Here is a 19,778-nt window from a genome sequence, read left to right as displayed (position 1 = left end):
CGGCGGAGGGAGGCAGGAACGCACCGCCGGCCGCCCCGGGCTGCGAGCGCCGCGCCCCGCTCCGGTCCCGTTCCGGCCCCGAGCGCCGGTTCTCCCCGCTTCTCCCGTGTCTGGGAGCCGCCCGCAGGGCAGTACCGGAGGGCGGGGGGCGCCGGCGGGGACTGGGGCCGCCCCCCGGCGCGGCGGCGGAGCGGCCACGCCGCCGCTTTCGGGGGATTCTCCGAGAGGAGCGGGCAGGGCGGCTCCGGGAGGGGGAACCCCCCTCGGCCCGGCTATTCGCGTCCCCGGCGTCGCTCCTCCTCCTGGCGCTGATGTCAGCCGCGGGGAGGGCCGGCTGGCAGCGGCAGAGCGGGGCGCGGGCGGCCGCGGCACAGCCGAGCCGGAGCCGCCGCCGCCGCCGCCGGGACAGCGCGGGCTCCGGGGCGCCGCCGGCAGCGCAGCCCGCGCCCCCAGGGCCAGCCGGGCCAGCACCGGGCCAGCACCGGGCCAGCCCCGCCGGGGGCCGGGCGAGCGCCCAGCGGCGGCGGCTGCCCCGCGGGGGGACCCGGCGCTCCGGTGTCCGCAGCCGCCGGGCGAGGGAAGGGCTGCCGGGCTGCGCCGCGGAGCCGCACCGAGTTCAGAGTCTCTCCGCGCAACTTGGGTTACGCGGCCGGACCTCTGCGGGCTGGTGCGGGGCTTCCAGGGCGCGATTGCCTTTCCATCGCCTCGCGGCTGCTAAAGCAGATAATTGACTAAACCCAACAGAAATAAAACAAACTCAGGCTACCTAAAAGTTAGGATACATTTTTTCCCCCCCGTTTCTTTTGCAATTTCATTCCCTATGTGGAAGTCGCGTGTGATTCGTGCTCGGCACACTGCATGGGAAGAAGCGGCTGGTGCTTTGGATCGAGGATTTGCTGTTGCAAAGCGGTCTAACTTCCATGCAGTGGGGCAGCCTTCACTACTCTAAACGCCTTGATGATGTGCTGAGGAGCCCATGTAGATTGGCATCTTGTGCAGAGAAGGCACTTAAGGTAAGAAGGGGGCTTGGGGAAAAGGGGGATTTTTGTATCCTTTTATATGATATCTTTTGTCCAGCAATGCCCCCCCATCCTTAGTAGCAGAGCCTCGGCGGTTCAGCCAGAACAGTATGGATAGGCTGGAACCGATCAAGTAAAATGAAAGTCCGCTCCTGTGAAAAGTGCACGGAGCTCACAAGTGATTGCAAACGCTGTATTTATTTTTAGTGTATAGCACAGCACAGTGAGGATGTGTGCTCACGGCGCGGACAGTGAGCGACTCGCCTAGCTCAGGAATGAGGAAATCCACGGGCTCAGTCTCTGATGGGCAGTTTGCATTGGCTGCTGCATTTTGTTGAATGTGTACCCCCTGCTACCTCCCTAGAGCATCCCATCAGCCTGTTTGATTTGCTGTTTTTTTGCAGATATAGTGCCTAGTATTAATGGGAGGGGGTGAGGGATAGATTAAAAAAAAAAAAAAAAAAGACAAAACAAAACAACAACAAAAAAAACCCCCAAACATATGGAACATTTTATTGATGTGATCACAGTCCTGTAATGGAGATTGCATTAAATGAGGATTGCATCAAAATGCCAGGCTGCTGTGAGAGCAGAGAAAGCAAAAACTATGCTGGATTGTAAATGAAGTTCTTTGATGGAAGGATTTTCTTGTACAATGAAGGGATGTCTGTAAGCTTAAAGTTGCTATGTATGTGGAGTAGTGGAATGGGATGAAAACCAGATGAAGCTGAAATGTGTTTTAATCGACTCAAGCTCTGGATGCAGTTAGAATTGGTTAGAGGCATTGCAGTGATGCCCAGTGAATTCTTGGTTTCAGCTATGGAGACCACAGAAAGGCGAGGAGAGAGCAGAGCACAGAAAGACAAGGAGAGAATGTGATCGTGTGGGGAAGGGAAGGATGGTTCGTCTGTGACTTTTGCCATCGTGGTGCAGATCTCGCAGCCTGCTGGCTACAGGCAGAAGCCTTGCAGGCGATGTGGAAGGCAAAGGATTTCTCTCACTCTCCCTTTGCAGCCTGGGTGTAGTTGCCTGTAAAGTAGCTGCGGGGTGCATGGCAAGAGGCAATCAGGGACCTGTTTGCCCTTCTCGGACACTGAAGGAAACTGAGGCTGGGAGAGATGCAGCCGGCTCAGCTGATCCTGCCTTTTGAGCTCGAATTGATAATACATTTTGAGTAATTGTTGCTGCTTATCTCAATCGGCAGAGGAGGGGAGAAGATGTTCAAGTTTATTGAACCAAAGCAGAGCTGAAGACAGTAGATACTATCAGCTCACCCTTGCATTCCTTTTGTGCTCGGCTGTATTCTGGCATAGAGAACTGAGCCACAGAGAGCACCTTCTTCACGCCTTACTGCAAGGAACCTAAAGACAACAAAAAGATTAAGTGAAAGATAAATTGTAACTTTTTGCTTGTCTGCAGTGGAAGTAGCATTGATCTGCCAGATTGCACAGGTCATAAGAGGTAAGATAAGGAACAAAGTTATTTATTTATTTATTTATTTACTAACATTCCCACACACGCACAAACAAAGTTGGCGTGCAGAGAAACGTCCCAGAGCGCGGATGCACCATGGCTGAGCACCACCTAAGAAACAACTCATGTAAACAGCAGAGGAATTCATTTGAGAATTTAACTGCAAAAGGGTTGGTTAAAGGCTAATTTACAAGCCAACCCTGAATAGCTGATGTTCTCAGAAGGTGAATTTGGAATTTTTCCCATTTGCGTATAGAATCTCAGGTAACATCTCCAGAACTCAGTCTCTCTCTTGCCGTGTATTTGGCATAAAGTTGAGCTGGAAACACTTAATTTAAATAAAATGAAGAAGAGCTGTAGAAGCATATTGAATTCCTCTTAAGCATTTTATTTTGGCAAAAGACAACTTTTTGTGGATTGTAAGAGATAGGCTTAGAATATTCATGGCTTGACTCCAGGGAGCTTAGTGTTAGCTCAGTAGGCAGAAGGTTCTTCCTCTAAAGAGGTATCTGGAAAAGACATGTTTAAATTTCAAGCCATATTCAGTAGAGACTGTTGGTTTCCACATTTTAAAATCATTTTTTTATGCCTCTTAGGGGAATGATGCTTAATCTGGGCAATAAAGCAAGTATTCCTAGTTCACTTTTTTAATGAAAAGAGCAAGCAGTGTGCTCCAACTGTACTTCTGCATGTCCAACACTCCAGACTTTACTCTATTTTTTCTCAAATAACAGCTGTGGAAGAAATTTTGTCCTTTGAAACTATGGTTATCCATGCAGATCTTGGTGTGTATTTTTGCTACAGAAGAACTCTACTTCATGGCTGCATTGTTCAGTCTTGCAGCATTTCTTTAAATGTGAGCCTCGCTATAGTTAAAGGATAATTTATATTCAGTGTAGTACTGTCTGCACAGTGGAATTGGCTTTATACATCACAGCCTCTGAAAAAAAAAAAAAAAAAAAAAAAAAAAAAGATCAAAGATCTGAACCTGTGGTCCTGTATTGCATTTGTATTCTATGTGGATTTGAGTAATCTCATAGTGGAGCCATTCACGCTCCCACACTTAGGAGTATGTCAGCCTTTCCATTAAAACACCCATTTGCTTAGGAATTTAACAGCTAGTTTGAAAGGACCGGCTCCAAGTTTAAATTGGATACATTCATACAGTGAAAAGAAAAAACAGATATCTTAAACAATGAAGTCTAATAGCATTTGGCACTATTAAGTTGAGGTTATAGAAAGCTTAGTAGAAAACAACACCTGTATGAAAAATTGAGAGGTTAAAAGGGGAAAAAAAACCCCATCAAACTTTTCAAAAGACCCTTGTGGATCCAGGTGAGCGTTTCTACCTGGGTTTTAAAGGTCCCTGGGGTTGTTAAGCAGGCAGGAGGACTTTTCTTGAAGGAGTGCAGCACTGGCTCCAAGCAGGAATTAGTCAGATCTCAGTTCAGTTTCACACCACACCAGAATAATACCTTTGGCACTGTTCCAGGTAGTTCTTTTGGGGGTTAAGTTGCAAGAACAATAAACCCCAAACCTTGTATTGTAACCCGTGTAGTTTTCCTTTCAATGAGCCAAAGAAAACCATTCACTTTTGAATAGTGCTGATTGTCTGACCCAGGTGCTGGAAGTGTTTGGGGGATGCTGCTGCTGACTCTCACTTGCCAGGCTGTCCACCTGAAACTGCCAGCCAGGTAATCCTGCTTCCCATCAGCAGACTGCCAGCGGGGACAACAGCAGAACCCTTTTGTCTAAAACATCCCAGAGCCTTTTCCTGGAGTTACAAATCCATGAGGATCCAAGAGTACAGTTGCACATGCTGGGTAATGCCAATATTCAAGGAGCACGTTCAAGATGTTCCTTTATTCCAAGTATTTCGGAGTGGATGAAATAAATGAGTATTGTTTGCCATTTACATAAAAATTCTTCAGGGAGATTAATATTCTTCTGTCCCAGTTACCTCTTTCTGCAGTGGGCTGCTGAGGAATTTTGTAGCAGTTTTCTTTCACCAGTGTGGTGAAGTAGCAGTGATCACATCTGTGTCGGGTCTGTGGAAACTCATCCACCTTGCAGATACACAGACAGTATGATGTCAGGAGAAGTTAATGCGAAAATTAGAATACAGATGAAAAACACTGTGGGGTTTAGTCTGTGGACACAATCAAATCGTGGTAGTTTTGACAGTGAGTAAGAAACTGTGCCACAATTAAGTATTCTTTTCCTTTGAAGTCTGTTGTCATTGTGTTTAATGAAATCCCATTGGAAATTATTTCTGACACACTTCAAAAATATATGATTTCCCATAGACTGTGCAATATTTAGCCTTCTTGATCCATCACAGCCTGAGCCAAATTTTCCTGCAATATGTGAAAAAATTCCTAGTAGAACAGAGTCTTCCATAACTGCTTTTTGCCTTACATTACGTCCATACTTTAACTTCTGTCACTCCTTCAGGAGTTCTATATGTTCATGTGGTGTTGAAGGCATTGCTGTAGAGGAGTTTTGCTTGCAGGGGTGGCAGAACCCAGCCAGCTTAACAGCAAATGCTTTACTAACTTTTCAAGGAATCTCTTTTTAAGTTGTTGTTGTTTTCCTTAATTTAAGTTGCAAAGGAAACCTATATAACCAGATCATCAAAGAACCAAATACATTGTTAGATGACAGTTGAAGTCACGGGAGACTTCCAAATTCAGTAGTGAAATTGCAATCAGAGGTGCCCATGTCTTTAAAAGCCATCACTGGGGGGTTTAACATGGCAGCTCCTTGTGCTCAGAAACTTCTGCTGTATCTTCCTGCCAAGGGAACATCTTGCCTTGTGTTCTACTTTGATGTGATAGGGTTGTTTTGGGGAAGATTTTCTTCCTCCAAGCCGGTCTAGAAATGAGATGTCACTGGTGATGTAGTCTATTTGCATATCAGTGTTTATCTGTTACATCCTTAAGGACATAGTTTTTTTATTGTTGTAGGAATTTAATTAGTAATTATGTACGCTTGATGCTGTCTACTGAAGTAGCAGGAAATGCATGCTAAAGGGGAAAAAAATCAAGTATAAGTTTATAATGCTTATGCACAGCATATTTCATTTAACCAACTGTGCTATCTTGTTAAATAAATAAATGCATATGTATGGAAATCCATGATACGTGTTCTCACACGTGGGCACACTGCAGCCACATGCACTCATGTTTCCAGCTGTAGTCCCTGGCACAAGGCACAGGCATGCCCACCCCAAGGAAAGTATGGAATGCTTGGGGGATGACTGAACTGCAGCTTCCATAAAATGGAGCATAGGGAACAGTTATAAAAAAGCCAACTGTCTCCCTCCAGCCTGTAACTCAGATTTCATTAGGTCACATTTTTTTAATAACCCTCCCGAGATATGAGGTTTCATGGCTGAGTTTTATCTCTGCTAATGGAAGTAATAATTTAAACCCATGTTTAGTCATTTCTGCAGGTTCTGTGATTGCTTTTGTAGTTATAAAAGTTTGTGTCTCCCTGTCGAGTGTGGAGCTGTGTGTCCTGACAGGCACACAGTTACCTGGATCCTTGGTTTGCCTTAGGTGTGATGGTGTTTTTCTCCCTGAAATGGAGTGTACCTTCAACAGGAGGCATCATCTCAAGGTGCAGGTTGGATTCACCAACTGGAAAGAGATTTTCTAGAACTTGTGTGATGTTTCTGATGAAAGATCTAGACTTGTTAAATAGCCAGAGAGAGTGCCATAGCATTCTCCAAGGAAAAGTGCAGAGTGTTTGGAAATTCCATTAAAAAGAACTGTAACATGCATTTATAACTCTGAACTCAAATGATTTAGGGCCTCAGTGTAGTAGTTTGTTTAGATTATAGTTGCTGTCAGTAACTTATAAATATATGGAGGATATAAGGAGGAAACTAAAGCTATCATTAAATGGAGTAATGGCTTCACTATGTCAGTCATTTAATTGACCCTTGGAAAATGTACGTGGCAGTGTGTTGTAAATCAAAATCAGGAATGCAGTGCAACACAGTGATAATTTTGGGGATGAAAATTGGGAAAAGAATATGTAAAATTCATTTTCTGTTAATCTCCCTACCTCATCCTCATTTGAGGTTTTCCAGAAGAAATGGATTCCAGTGAAGGGTTTAGAAATATTTTCTGGTAATCGGGGTTCTCATCCAGGAGATCAGTTCAGTGCTTGTCATCTGAGTGTACATCCAGAGATCTCTGTTCAAAGTTCATGTTCAGGAGATCTGTTATTTTATTACTTACTAAAGAAAATGTGATATATAAAGTGAATCAAGAGCTTTGCTGTCCTAGTTTGTTACAGAACCCTCATTCTCTGACCAAGGGGCAGCTGAATTGGCAGTTATTACGTCTTTATCTTCTATGATTCCACCAGAAACTTCAGGAAAAAATCCCCATATACATGTACATGTTCAATTGTTTATGGAATTAGTGAAATCTGAGGAGTGAAAGTTACAGAAGGGTCTTTAGATACTGGGAAAATTTTAATTGTATGTAATCAATCTGGAAAAATTATGACTAGAAAAGTAGAACTATCATGAGATTTTTGGTATTCACATATTCCCACAACCTTTTTCATATATAAGCCCTTTAAATATATCCAGGAGAACACCATAAACCACATTTTCTTAGCAAGAAACTCCTTTAAAATGCCTCTTTAAACACTTACAGAATGGGCGGCCATCGGTTACACTTATTTGTCTTTTGGCAACATGCTCATTCAAATATCAGCTTGTATCTTGCACAATTTAGATTTATCCACATAGAGAGAGAAAACCATTTTCATGAACTGCACTGGGAGTACCCTAAAGCAGAATGCAAAGTATGTTTGAGATCAGTTCACAGAACATTAACTTAAGGTGTTTCGAGCTAGAAAGAGGGAGAAAAAAGACACTTGGCATATCATTAAAAAAAAAAAAGTTAAAAAAAATCAAAGACTTTAATGCTTTTAAAGAAATGTCTCACCCGTGTGTCTGGTCAGAAACTGTTGTGTTCTGGCTGAGGAATGAGGTGGGATGTGTTGGGGTTGGCAGCCCTGTGAGCAGAGAGCCATTGGCAGCACGGAGCAACCTGAGCTTGTGTGCAGAAGGAAGAGCCATTGCTGGTGCCTAAATACCAGTGACTCCCTCAAGAGCTTTGAGTGTTCCAATGGAAGAGCTTAAAAGTTCCTGCTGTCTTCCATCCCTGAAAACAAAGTAAATTGAATTTACTCGTGCTCGCTCTTCCTCACTTTTTAAATTTGACTCAACTGTCTTTGAAATAAGTTTGTTAACTGAAGCTGAATAGTTGATGGTTTGATGGTTGAGTTTGGGGCCAATTACTTCTTATTTAACATTCTGTGTTTTGTGGCTCCTCACATGGTTAAGCATCAGTCTGTCCAGGTAACTGAGTGGAACCTTCAGCACTGAAAACAGACATGGTTATATTTTAGGATGATCACACTAAACAAGAAATACAGTCAGTCAAAAATGTTATTTCTACTTTCCATTAATCTAAGCTTAGACAACAAACAGAAGTTAAAACAATGAAGGAAGTTTATAAATGAGAAGAGAACTGGCTGAAATTTACCTGAATTTTTGACGAAATTTGCTTTTATTCATAGAAACCATAGAAAACAAATTCCTTGTTGAGTCATGGGTTGGATCTGAAATCCATTCTATTGTTCATTAGGTTGAAGAAAAAGGTAAATGTACTGGTAATTTTTTTTTTTTTTTTTTTTTTTTTTGGTGCTAGGACAATCTTTTTGTGATTGTTTTGCCTTCCACAGCTTTCATTCTGTAGGAGGTTTCTGACTATTTGAATGGAATTTGGCTCCAATTTCATGTTTGAGTGGTGCTTTTTGGAATCACTGGGTAGGGTACTTTTAAAACACGAAAAAAATCTTAATTAACAAAGTGTTATTGTTGTTTAGGGCTGCTTAGAATCATATACTGGGTCAATTGTCCTGTAGCTGCTTCTGTGGCTAATTTGTTTTATCTTGCTAACTTAAAGCAGATTTCAGGTTTTGGTCATTGTTCAACATGAGTGGGAAAACACAAAACACCACAAAACTGTTAAGTTTGATGAAAACTTTATCTGTTTTAATAAAAATGCCATTTGCTATGAGTCCCTTAATGTCAGTGTTTGTACTTTTGTTGTAGTGCACTTAACAAGAAAAGAGGATTTAAAAAGTAATGTCTGAATCAAAAATTGTGCAACATGCCTCTGCAAAAAATGTGGAGAGTCTCAGTCCCTTACATGTAATTCACTTTGGCAGTTACAGTACTTTTAAGCTCTATTGTATTATGAATGCTAAAAAAGCTTGAAAGAAATCATTGGAAAAAGGTTTAGAGTAAGTGATTTAGAAGAGGCTGGCAGGTGGTAGTGTGGCTACTGCAGGATTAACTAAATTCTGGAAATGCAGTCACTTCAGAGTATTGGATGCGTGTCTTGATTTAGTCATTACAGAAGCAGAAATCACTTTGCTGATCTGCTGAACTGCAAGACAGTGGTTGATAGAGATATTAATCAACCAACAGAAATTGCTTTCTGAAAGATTTGGGATGTCCCAGTGATTAAAGGGATAACTTGGTCAGGACACCTCTTTAACTGCTGTGTATATGGTTACATGTACATAGGATATTTATATAAAACCGTGGCACTACAAATAGGTCTGTTGGAAACCTCTAAGGGGAAGTGAAGTGGAAATGATGAAATTTCAAGATACTCTTGGAAACAACTTCTGTGTGTTACTATGGTAGTAAAATACCCGTTGATGAGCCTCACAAAAGTTAGATGTCATCGGATATTTCTTAGTCTGATGGCTGAGGGAATTAACATTTTTAACAGACTGCTTTGTGATCCATAAGACCAGTTTTAGGATAACATCCATCACTTTGTGAGCCACATTTATGACAGATTTTCCTCCTTTCCTTTTCTTTAATACTCTTTGACTGATGCAGTCTTTACAACCCCAGCCATAACTGTTGTGGAGGGAGAAATATCAAATCTCTTGTGGGCTGGCTACAGCCATTTTCTTGCTCAGTTTTTGAAGGACCCTGGGAATGGCAGCCCTGTTTGGAGTCACACATTTCTGTCAAAATTAAGAGTTTCCTGCTGTCCTTGATATCAGAGTGATTCTAGGCTGAGTTCTACATGCTAATTGCACTAGATCCTCTGCCATTTTATGTTTCCTGACTGTAAAAACTCTGTATTCACTGAGTTTCCTAGTGGGTCGAAGTGCTGCAAGCACCTTAGATAATCTTGGTAGTAAACCCAGAGAAATACTTGAAGTGGATTCTCCTTTCTGCACACTACAAAAACGTTCACTTAATATACAGGAGTATCCTTGGAAATTTTCAAAGCTTGACCTAAGGCCCTAAGCAGCCTAATGTAACAGAAGCTTGGAGCAGGTTTGGCTAGACTGACTCTCTAGAGGTCTCCCAGTCTGAACTTCCCTGTGGTGCTATAAAAAGACATTGACTCCTCTATGTAGGTCACTGCTTTTTGCCTTGTCTCAACTGTGATTTTCACTCAAATTCAGGAGCTTGCTCTGTCCTTGCTGTTCTGGTTGTTCAGGTGGTGAAGAGGAGAGGAGCAGGACAGGGAGAGGAACCTGGCAGTGAGCAGAAGAGAGCTGTTATTTCTGTGCTGGATCTCAGCACTGGTTGCTGTTGCTATTCCTGTCTCACAATGTGCTATTTGGTGTAATTTTGGAGGCCTCCTTCAGCTGAGGTTATAGAGATGAGGCTGCCACTTCAACAAGTCGTCTCTTCACTTTGTGCAGGGCCCTTCTGAATGCAGGTTGAAGCACTGCTTTTGATCTGTAAAATTCTTTTTAGTTTCCTTTCTCTTTCCGAGGAAACCCTGCTGTTCATTTTTGTTCTTCTTTAAAGGCCAACTGGAAAGCAGAAGCCTCAGCTTTATTAAGAGAGCTGAGGGCAAGAGAACCTGAGACTGATTCTTTTCCTTTAGTCCTACAAAACCTAAGTTAGTTGACATTCATAGCTGTAAGACAAACTTGTTAATTCAGTTTTTTCCTGAGGGTTTTCTGGGGTGGACACATTAGCTGGAGTGTAATTTTGTTTGTATTTATGAAGAGTGTTCTGCTGATGCTTCATGTTGATGGTTTATTGCTCTTGACTACAAGAGTGACTGGAGGTTGATTGACAGATTCCCTACAGAAAAATGCAAGAAATGCAGTTTCTAAAGAGGGACTTAACAGTGTATGACTTTGAGGATGCAGGAATAAAATCAGTTGGAGAAGAGACAGTTTTTTATGGGCAGAAATTTAAGTACTCTTATTAAATATATTAAAATATCCCAAGAAATAAAACCAAGGATCATAACAATTCTCTAAAAAGTATATTTATGGTTACAGAACTTCGAATTTATTCAGTGTTTCATCATGGAATTATTTGTCAAACAAAAATTGTTCACTGGAAAACAATGATGAAGGTGCCTGAATGTGAACAAGCATTTCATAATTTTTGTTCTTGTTGAAGCTTCATTTCTGGTAGTTTCACTTACTTTCCATGCTGTCTGTCTAACATGATGTCATTGGTACTTTTTTATACATCTGAAAGGATCATAATACTGCCTGTGCTAAATTTAGCTGAAATTTAGATTAAAAATTACATCCGTGGGTTTGTGTTGGGTTATTTGGGCCAATTTTAACTGAAAGCTCAGCAGAATACTGCAAGTACTCATTCAGTATTTTCCATCCTTGACTCTTACTGCACCATTTTGTTTCTGCTGTCTGCAAAAGAACATTTTCCCTTAAAAAATATTTGGGTGTTATTAAATACTTCAATAAATGTCTGCTGCATGCAATTTGTTGGACGTTAAATGTAGCTGTTCCACAGTTATGGACTGTTTCCTTCAGATTCCATTGATGAAAGCTTCTTATCCTAATTATCTGTTTATCTTAATGAATGTGTGGTAAAGGCTGTATTGCATTTGTACCATTAGACACTCTCAGTCTGATATTTTCAGAACCCTGCAGATGTGGATTTTAAATAAACGAAAAGAGCAGATGGCGTACAAGGAAATCTTTGGTAGGCCAAGAAGCTAAATCAAAGTTTCCCAGACTTCCAGGAGTTACCTTATGTAGAGACTGCTTTTCCATCACTAGCAATTTTAATAATAAACTGTTGCTCTACAGTATGTTGTAGAATCTCCTAAATATGCAGAACATTCTTTAGAAAAAACCTGAGCCATAGGAAGAGATCTGCATTGTGTACTCTTCTTTCTAGAATGTATTTTAATGTGAGGCTTAGGCTTGCTTTAAGACAATCAACCCTGATGGTGCTGAATATAAAAAATGTCAATATAATTAGTCATCTCCAGCAGAAAATAATTTTTGCCATTTTTTTCTCTGTGTGGAGGAGAGGATGAACTGGTTTTCAGTTACTCTTCATCGTTTCGGTTTCTATTTTTGCCGCCGACTGGGAACATTTACCAATTACTTTTTTTCCATCTTGTATTTAGAGATGGGCTATCTCATGAGATAAAGATTTACAACTGAAATGCCCTGGTGAACCAGAGTGAACTGGTGGTAATTCAGCAAAAGCTACTCCTTGTCTGGTGGTCAGGAATAGGACACAGAACTGTCCATGATCAGCTCTGGGTATAAAGTGAGTTACATACACCACTCTAGTCCTAATCCATGCTCTCTTAATTAAAACACTGCAAGTGTTAATTTTAGAAACTTTATATTAAATGTTCTGGTCAAGGCACTTATATATGAACTGTTTCTGCTTTGTTTTGCATTGGTGCAACTGCAGTAAAAGTTATGCAAATAAAAGATGGTACTCAGAAAGTCAAAACACAGATAGTTGTTCTGACCCTTCCCTGATTTGAATTACCCTAAAAGAATCTCAAATATCCTTCATTTCAAGCATATCTAGGCAAGGGAGTGCAATGTGAATATATAGTTACCATCACAGATAACATGTAGGGGCTCTATAACCACAGGGAAATCACAGATTTTCAATTTCCCTTGGAATGTGTTCATTATTAGAAAATGTTACCAGAGTACTGTTTGTTGTAGGAGAAGAAAATCCTGTTCAAGTTTTTAATGAATCTCTTGAGAGATTCGTCAGATTTACAGGTTAAAAAAGCTGTAAACATTCTACTGGGAGCAGTCATTAAAGGGAAGATGAATGTGAGTTATCTTCACACTTCTTCTGAAACAGAAGCCCTGAAGATGATTTACAAACCAAAAAGCTGTTTCTCTTTAAATGATCTGTGTTGCTGCATTGTGCAATGAAGTACAAAGCACGATTAAAGTAAGTCTGTTTGCAAAATGAGAACCAGATTCAGTGTTTGGAGAATGATCTGAGTTTGAAGGGAAGAAGCCTGAGACAAACATTTCCTCCATTTCTAGATTGCAAAAAGCAGTAGAGTGTCAGAAAAACCCCTTCCTTTGTAGACAATCAACTTGGAGGGCCTTTGATTTTGATTTCCTAAATGAAATCAGAATGAATTGATGAAAGATTTGTAGATTAAATAAATAAATTTTAAAAAAGGAAAAAGAAAAAACAACAGAAAACTCAATCTTCTGATGAGTTCCTTTTTTTGGTAAAGCTGGAAGTGACAGCAGAAGCCTGCTAAAAGGTTTGCCTTTCCACAAGGCACTTCATACCCTTGACTACTCACTCAAGCTTGAGTGACCCAGCAGCAATGCTGTTAAAAACTCAGAACTTGGGATGAAACTGCTTAATCATTTTTTCTTATCTGGAGTATAACAGATGCAACAAAGGGAACAGTTTTGAATATACCACTAAAAGATAAAAGGCAGATAAGTATTTCTAAATTAATTTGTTGAAAAACTGATCCTTGAAAGATTTTAATTGGTCACCTAAGACTCCGCTGAAGGTGTTTTCATAGCCAAATATCTCCTGTTTCTTCAGAGAACGCCAGGAAAAGAATGGGAAAGACAGTTTTGATGTATTTGGGGTGAATTCTGGCATTAATTTTGTTTGGTTGATGTGGCTCCTCAGTGAAGCACAAACGCTCTGAAACTTGGAAAATACCGAAACGTGAACTGTGTCCCAACCGCATCTGTCGAACACAACAACAGTGGTTTCAGTCACTCAGCTTTCCAAGAGGTCAGCCCCTCTGCAAATCATATGCATAACAAACTGCTGTATTCACAGAGCCTCATCATTATGAACAGGGTGTATTTCAGCTGACACTGCCTTTCACAACATCATGTTACCAGTTTAGTACACGACTGCCAATCTGATCTTATTGTCAGACTGGAAATCATCAGGGCTCCGAGTTAAATCACCATCACACCAAGAGGATTGATGCTTCACACCAAGAGGATTGATGCTTCTGCTGCATTTTCTTAAAATTTTGTAAAGATTATCTGCTCCTGAGCAATTTTTTCAAGATGTGTGTATGTGCTTTTTATTTATTTATTTATTTATTTCTGTTGAAAGCCTGTGTGGGTATATATATATATGCATGGGTGTGCTGTGGCCATAAAAGACCTGGTTTATATCCTTGGTCTAAGCTGGACATTAAACTTTAAGGCTTGGGCAAGCTTCTTCATGAGGCAGAGCCAGTGAAAGTCCATCTCTGAGCTGGCTCATGTGCAGAATCCTCTTGAGCAGCCTTCAGCCATTGCATTTGTAACAGCGTGGCTGACAATAAAAGTAAATCAAGAAAAGAACAAAGACTTCAGGTCTGCTCTTGCTTAAGAGTGGAATATCACAAAATGTAAAGGAATGCACTCATTCATGCAGAGTCATTTTTGTGATGATGCAGCCTGTTGGTGGGAGGTTAATGAGGAAACCTTGTGACGTGCTTAGTTCTGACGTTGTGTTTGGCTCTATCTTAAATACCAGTGGTGCAATGTTACATCTTATGTTCCTTACATTTCTTACAGTTTTGCAAGAATTTACTTGTGCACTGTCATTTCACTACATGACTGGAAAGCATTTTGCCAGTTTTCATTTTCCACTGCCACCTTTCTGTGCTTGCTTGTCTCCCACTGACTCCTGCTTTTCCACAGACATGGGGCCTAAGAGGAACATTTCTTGCTAGGAAAGCTGGAGGTGCCAGAAGATGACTTGCACTCCTAGGACTATGTGCTTCCCAAAAGCTTGGAAGATTTTAGGAAAGGTGCCAGCTAGTGCACAGACAGTTTGGCTCTCCAAGCCCAGCATTAAGGTTAACAAGTTGTAAATAGCTGCATGTTGCCATTATCTCCAAACCCTGCTGCTTTCAGGACACCATGAGGGCCATAATAACAATGTTGTTCATTGCTTGTTGCATTTTTTCCCTTCTCTTGCCCAGCACTTACTGAAGAAGAAGGTTTAAAAAGTTGGACAGCTTGTGATGGGGTTTTGTGATTCATTTTGCTGACCAGTAAGTTACTGGTGGAACTCTAACAAAGGGATCAATGAGATGAGGCAAAAGAGCTGAACCCAAACCTTCCACTCTTTTTTTTTTTAAAAGTTATTTATAGGAAGGAATCTGAGAATTTAAAAAATCTAGATTTTTTTAATACAAAAATAAATACAGTGTTAAGAAAGCTGAATATATTTACAGCATCTCGTGTAAGCTTTCATATATGTATCAGGCTTTCTTGCAGCTATATAAATCTGCACATCTTGATTGATGTCTTTTGAGCTGTGCTGACTTATAAAAAACATGGATTGTATCTAACATATGCCACTCAAAGTTACAGTATCTCCTTTTTCAGACATGTATAAAAATTCAACTTGGTGCATTTAATGAAAAAATATTTTCAGTGTTTAGGAGATGCTGGCTTTGCATTGAGAATATCTAATGTATTAACTGTTGCATGAATGCTCAATGAAGCGGCCAACTTAGAAAAAAAATTTGCTTAATTAATCTTGATTAGTATATTTTTTTCATGCAACAATCATTTCCTGACCCAGGAAGAGTTGTTTTGTCAAAATGTGGAATTCTATGTGACTATTTCTTTCCAACACTGATCACTGAGACACATTAGTGTCAGAAATAAAGCCTGATGTCATTCTCCTGTCTGGAAACACAGAAAAACATTACATGATTTGACCTGAAGAGTGAAACTGCTCCATGTAGACATAAATAATGACAGTAGTAACAAGAGTAACACCAGTAGTATTGGTGATAGCACCACTGAACAGGTGACTCAACCAGGAGCAACAAAATTCCCAAGGCATTGTTGAAGTATCAGAATAACAGAGAACAAGCTGGGCAGACCTCAGTGCATGAACTTTCTGTGTCAGGAGCTGATGATCATTCATTCATTCATTCATTCATTCAATTTTGCCCATTTGTTTTTGAGAGGTGGGGGATGGAGGAGAACACATTGCATTACCTGGGAGCACTGTGTGGAGTCTCTGGCTGAGCTGTGCCTGCCCTAAGCCTTTATTTACAGAGGAGCTGGAAAGAGCCTCCTGTGCAGGAAAGGATTAGAGCAGAGTCTTGGAGGAAATTTCATCGATGTGATGACTTGGCTGTAGAAGTGCATGGCTGGAAATGCACAGCACTGAGATGAATGTGCTGCAATGTGAAGGCAGAGTGCCAGGGTGAAGGGAGTGTGCTCAGAGAAAGTGTGGCATTGGAGCTTCACAATGAAGAGAAGCTTGGAGGCAAGACACTGAAGTACTGAGGAAAAAAATCAAAAATCCTCAGCCATTTTGCCAAGCTATCAGGGAACACAAACCAAGATGAAAAATTAAATTCTCATAGAGAAGCATCGAAGTGCTGAAGAAAAATGCTAAAATGTGCAGATGAAATTGATAGTTCCTAATGCAGAGTGCTTAAGAGGCAAAAGCACAAGTGCAGAGTTAAATAATGTTGAGCAGAGGATGCATGGAAGCTGACAAATTAATTTTTTTCTTTGGAACTAAATTTTTGGGGAAGCTGATGTTTTGATGCAGTCTGGCTTTGATTGACAGCCTTTTGGCAACATCAAAGGTTTTATTGGGTTTTTAGTACAAATGGGACACTTTAACCAAAGCATAAGACAGAATTACAGAATTGTAGTACAGAGGACTACTGGATTTTTATTACAAAGTTATATGAGGAATGCAGAAATATGTTCCTCTTTATAAAGATCCAAAGGGGGAAATTGTTTTGGTAAGAATTCCCCTTAGGAGGCTTAAATTCTACAGAATCCTACCCAATGACATTGACATACCTGAAGATCAAAGGCTGACATGTTTGCAGGTTTATCATGTACGAATCCCCCTGTTAAAGATCTTCATGAAAGGTTATTCTAGCCTACCCCATTTCATTTTATTTCTGTAAAGTCAGTGCATAGCAGTTCAAGAAAAGGGACTTGTTTTTAATATGTCAGAAACGTACAGTTTCTTCAATATTCAGCTCATGAATATTCATGTATTTTTGTCAGTATGTCTTCATTCCAGAAGTAGTAAAGGGACTGTAAGATAGATGGTGTCCTGTGAGTGGTGTGGAAATGTGCTGAAGGGAAATGAGATGCAGGTTTTAGCAGGATGGGAGACACAGCCCCTTCTAGCTTATTTTCAGGCAAAATGTGATGAAACTGCAGAAAGGGGGAGACAGGCTTAGAATTCATGAGACTCAACTCAGCCCTGAGTAAACTTGTCCCACTGTAATAATGGCTGAGGAACCAGAGTGATGGCAATTTGTGTGTGAAATTGTATCTCTGTAAAATAATGCACGTTTGTCATGGTTCAGTGCAGCTTGTAAGGGAACGCTGCATGTACCACACACGTGGTGCTGCCCATGGAGTTGGTTAGAGGCCATTTCACTCTGTGCTTTTCCTTTCATTAGAAATTGCTCTGTCTGCACTTGTATAAACTAGTGCTGTATGCAGGCATTGCCAGCAATGCTCTTTCCATTGTTGCAGAGCTTTTCTGTAGAGATAAGGCTTTTAGTTTGATGTTAAGAGAGAGTTTATTCTTTTATTTTTCTTTAGTTTAAGGGTTTCATGGTTCTGGTTAGTGTGCCAATTATGAGGATGACAGAAATATTGCCTCACCTGAGTTGTTTCACTTTTCCTGTTTATTCAGATAGCAAATGACATGCACTCCTAGAGGACATGGTATCTCGTGTTCTGTGCACACTCTGACAGATTGATTGGACAAAACATAGAGTTGATATGAAATATGGAAAATATATGTTGATTGCCATCTCCCATAATGTCCTTTTCATGCAATAAGAGAGGAGCTGCCTGGTGCAAGGTTTTCAAATATTCAGAGGCTGAATCACACAGATGTGTATGGAAGGATCCCTCAGAATGGAAAAGAATTATTTTGGAACAGCCAAATTTTTCCTTTTTCCTTCGAGTGTTTGCAATGTTGGTGTGTAGCATTGAACACATTGTGACTCCATAAGCACTGGAAATTTGTGGAAGAATTTTTGGAGATTCAGAACAAAATTTGTACATGATCCAAGTCTCTCTTGGGCAAATGCAGCGTGTTGGAAACTTGGGAAGAGTGTATGTTATGTAACCAGGCTCAGTTTCACAGCTGATTTAGAAAAAAGGGCATTTTGCTTCCCAGAATGAGATCTGGGGAAAGAAATTTTGTCTTGATCAAATGCAGCAGCTGCTGCTGCAGTTTATATTCAAGTGTGATGCAAATCAAGCCCCCTTTTCTGCCCTGTTCCGTTCTGCCCAAAGAGGGAACCATTGTTGGTTTCTTCTTTGCATAGAGCTGGTCTGTGGTTTGACCCCAGCAATTACAGATGATTAAAAAAAATTAGAGACACAAGTTCTGGAATATTGTAATGAAACATATAAACAGTTTAAAAATACTTAAGTGATGAATCTGTGTTGTAAGAGCCAGCTGCAGAGTACTTATAACTGGAGTATGTTAAACCATTTAAATATTCCAAACATTAAGTACAACAGATCTTGTACTAATTCATTATGAAAACAGCAATTTCATTTAATCATTTATTAGCTATTTATAAGGTGTCTGCATATCAAGTATGCATACAGATTGTTGTTCTACCTGACGACCAGTATAATGCTTGCATGTGCAATCACTGATGATTATTTTTGGGGATCATTGTTCTCAATTCTCCTCACCAGCACAGTGTGGTTCTGAGATGAGAGTGTTTAACAGAGTAAATGAGTCTTTGTCCCCCCAAGAGGGTAAAAACCCAGCAAATTGTTCAGAACAATGCTCAGACTTGAATGTAAGTCATTTATTCCTCATTTCTGTTCACTTCTGGAATGTGCCTTTGCCACTGTCACCACAAAGACAGTGAATCAAGCTGCCCAGAAGCACTGTGTTATAATCTCTGTCCCCAGAGGTTTGCAAGATCCAGCTGGCCAGAAGCTGGAGCAGTCTGGTGTGAATGGGGTACTGCCACCTCTCTGTGCAGGAGGTTGGATGTGGCCCCTCCAGGGCAGCTCCAGGGGAAGGAGGCACAGACTGCCCAGGGGTCACAGTGTGGGCTAAGCAGAGTGACATTAGTTACTGCTGTGTTCACACAGTCTGACTGTAGCACACAGTCTTGGACTCTGGTGAAAAAACAACCACATCCAGAGGAAGCAAGCTGTGCCATACTCAATGTGTGCTGATCCTTGGGATTTTCCTCACCCTGCTGCAGTGCTTTGGGATTTTTTCATGACTGGCATGTGAGTTCCAGCTTTCCCCTTGTGATAATTAGCTTCTTTAATGGGTCTTGCTGTACTGTACTGTACTGTAGGTGCCACAGGACCCAACTCTTACTATCAGGATACTGTTTGTTATTTTTCTAACATCCCCACTTGAATCTTTTCATTATCTGATCATTAAAGCCTTGAGAACCTTAACCAAGAATTTGCCACCAAAGTTAAAATAAATCTAAGACTCCCAAATCCATGACTCTTATCAATGCCCCATAAATATTTACTGTTGTGGAAAGAGCAGTGTATTTAACATCATGTAATGCCAACAATCAATGTACAATGTGCCAAAGGAACATGGAGCCACCTTGCTGAAATGCAAATGCACCTGATGAAGTTCAGAGAATTCTTGTTCATGCCTGGCCATGACTCTGCCTGCTGCATAAACCAGGATGGGCACTAAGTGAGGTGTAGATTGAACATGACTGGTGAAATTCTTAGAAACTGGTCAAGTTCTCACTAATGGGATTGTTTATCACATCTGGTCTTACTCCTGAAATGAGTATGTGAAGACTGGAAGAGAATTTGTAGGTCATCCCAACATGTAGCCCTTTTCATGAATGTACTTACAGACCATTTAATTTTATAAAGAGTATGGAAAAGGGACAAAATTTTATAGCAAAAAATCATTTTCTCACACACCTCATAAATTTCATTTTTTATTTTCCCCTTCCCAAG

General features: G+C 40.8%; 1 protein-coding gene across 7 annotated transcripts in view; it reads left to right on the top strand.

The window, feature by feature from the left end:
- Positions 1–365: 365 nt before the first annotated feature.
- Positions 366–19,778, top strand: part of PCDH11X (protocadherin 11 X-linked) — a 394,642-nt gene continuing 375,229 nt past the window's right edge. For all 7 annotated transcript variants that reach the window (XM_079319074.1, XM_079319073.1, XM_079319075.1 and 4 more), the window contains exon 1: positions 366–1,013. The gene's annotated coding sequence lies outside the window, so the exon portion shown is untranslated. The remainder of the gene's footprint in view (positions 1,014–19,778) is intronic.

Source organism: Erithacus rubecula (assembly GCF_903797595.1).
Source record: "Erithacus rubecula genome assembly, chromosome: 15".
Lineage (NCBI taxonomy): Eukaryota > Metazoa > Chordata > Aves > Passeriformes > Muscicapidae > Erithacus > Erithacus rubecula.
Note: the sequence above shows the minus strand (reverse complement) of the source record. Positions and strands in the feature narration are given on the sequence as shown.